The sequence below is a fragment of the Myotis lucifugus genome, unplaced genomic scaffold (genome assembly GCF_000147115.1).
Source record: "Myotis lucifugus unplaced genomic scaffold, Myoluc2.0 scaffold_197, whole genome shotgun sequence".
Taxonomy (NCBI): Eukaryota; Metazoa; Chordata; class Mammalia; order Chiroptera; family Vespertilionidae; genus Myotis; species Myotis lucifugus.
In genome coordinates, this window is record NW_005871245.1 from 1,786,269 (window position 1) to 1,789,069 (window position 2,801).

The window sequence follows — 2,801 nt, forward strand, 5'->3', positions numbered from 1 at the left end:
TCGCTCCAAGTTTCTCGCCCTTTGACCCTACAGGAGTGAGGGTGGGAGAGAAGTGGGGGGGGCCGCTCAAGCTTACCATCCACTCCCAGTTCTGTTTCTAAGTGTGATTTGGTGAAAGTGGGTGGTGAAGGAGGAGTTGCACTGAAGGACTTGCGGGGGAAGGGGGGGCAGTAGCGGGGGAAGGGGTTAAACACCTCCCCCATACCCTTTGATTCCCAAGTCCCCAGAAGCCCCCGTTTTTCCCCCGCCAGGCCTTGGACCCCCTCCCTACCCCCCTCAGCCCCCACTGTTTTTAATTTGGCATGGAAGGGGGTATAGCGGGTCCCCTGAGGTGGGGGGCAACCCAGCAGGAGGCTTTTGCAGGGTACAGGCAGTGGGAGGGGGGCCTAAATGGGGGGGAGCCAAGGCGGGTTGCCTAGCAACCCCACAGCTGTCTGTTGACCTAGAAAGGAAACTGCGCAGTCTTGACACAGCTGGTGTTTACATGTAACTGAGGCTCTGGCTTAGCGCTTGCTCGGAGGAACGCTGAGGCAGGGCCCTGGTGGCAACCTGGCCCCGGACCCAGCTGTGGCGGGCCCTGTGCCTGCCTGCCCGCTGCTTCAGCTCCCACCTCAATTCCAACCAGAGAGAGTGGGAGGGCAGGTCTCAGAGCCGGAGACTTCGGTGCTGCGGAAAGTTGACTCACACACAGAGAGACACAACCTGAAGCCTTCAGCACAGAAATGGTGGGAGACTAAGCAAGGGCTGGGGGAGAGGGACGCCCAGCTTGTGCACAGATTTCAACCCACACGGAGAACACCAGCATCCACAGGGACACGTGGACATACAGACCCACAGAAACCAAACGGATTAGGCACACACGCACAGGCACAGAGATGTCTATAGGCACAGTGATATCCAGATACACAAACACAGTAATCAAGTGATTGAAACCCCAGCACAGACATCCCCACAAACCTCTTGATGCAGAGGACAAACAAGGCACTGACCATCTGACAGAGACACCCATCAAACACACGGGACACACAGAAACTCCCCTGTGTTAATGCCAGCACCTCTCACATGAACACGGTTCATTCCAGCTAGAGTTTGCAGGAGAAACCCAGACCTACACGTGGACTCACCCACACGCACACAGAAAAACACACAACGCCTCCAACGCTTATTGATTGCCTGTAAGGCTCAAGGCAGGCAGTTGCTGACACCACTGACATAGGCAGAGGCACACCCAGGAGCCCAACATGTGAAGAGGTCCCTGAAAGACCACAGGCCCCGACATGTCCCACCACACCCACACACATACCCGTAACAAACACATGCCAGCCCAGGGTGTGGGCAGAGCTGAGACATCTCCCTACCCACAAGCTCTGAGCAGCAGCAGATGTGCCTTGGGGTCAGTGAGCGCTAGTGGCCGCTGGACCAGTGCCAGATGAGCCCATACAGCATGGGCTGCAGCCTTGACCCTCAGCTCTAGGGAGGAAGTAGCACCAACTCTTTCCCTGGGAGTCCCCAGACTGAGTGGAAAGATACAGCCCGTCCCCCGGAGCCCCCATCTGGAGCTCTGTCCCCCAGAGCCCCTGGACTGACAGAAGAGGCTTGCCCAGATGAGCCCAGTCTGAATGGCGGCCATATCTCCCTCCCAGGCAGCTCTGGATACCACAGACAAGATAGACACACATGCACACATGCTAGCATGTGGCAGCTCCTGGCGGGTTCTTGCGGACTTCCTGACAGAGGTGAACCTGGGGGCCTGGCTGTGGAGCCCAAAGGAAAGGGGGGAGGGGAGTGTGCTGAGAAGGGCCTCCTTCTCTTTACCCCACACCCTGCCCCTCATCCAGCAGTTCCTCCTCCCCCCAGGGCCCAAGGGGCCTGCTGGGGCCCCACAGCCCCATCAGCCCAAGCAGTGAGCAGGAGGAGGAGAAGGGATATTTTTAGCTTCTCTGCCACTGACATTTCACAGCAGGCGACCTGGGGTGAAGCTGAGTGAGTGCTGAAGGCTGGGAGAAGCCGACAGTGCCTTCCCGCCCCCATGCACAGTGCACATGCACACACCACTGTGCACGCACACAGCCACGTCCCCCGGCACTCCCAAGGCTCACATCAGTGGCACAGCTTTAGGTACACGGTCTCAAACCTAGAGACACATATGCACCTTTGCTCAAATTTGGTCACATGCCACTCACTTATGCCTAAAACATCCCACACCTGGCCCTAGCCGGTTTGGCTCAGCGGATAGAGCGTCGGCCTGCAGACTGAAGGGTCTGGGGTTCGATTTCTGTCAAGGGCACATGCCTGGGTTGCGGGCTTGATCCCCAGTAGGGGGCGTGCAGGAGGCAGTGGATCAACGATTCTCATCATTAATGTTTGGATCTCTCTCTCCCTCGCCCTTCCTCTCTGAAATTAGTAAAAATATTTATAAAAAACAAATACCTCACACACCTGGACACAAAATACATCTATTCACATATCCAGATACATGCACACACAATTCATATATATATATATACATATATATATTATATATACATATATATATTATATATATGTGTGTGTGTATGTATGTGTGTGTATGTATATGTGTGTATATATCTATATATCTATATATCTATATATCTAGATATATAGATATATAGATATATCTATATATCTCACACTTTCCCACACCAAGCCAAGCATGTGCACACTCATTCATCATTCATTCAAGAAATGTGATTCAGTGCCTCCTGGTGTGTGACACTATTCTAATTACTAAGGATACCGTGAACACGATTAGAACAAAAATTCTACCCTTTATAGAGTTT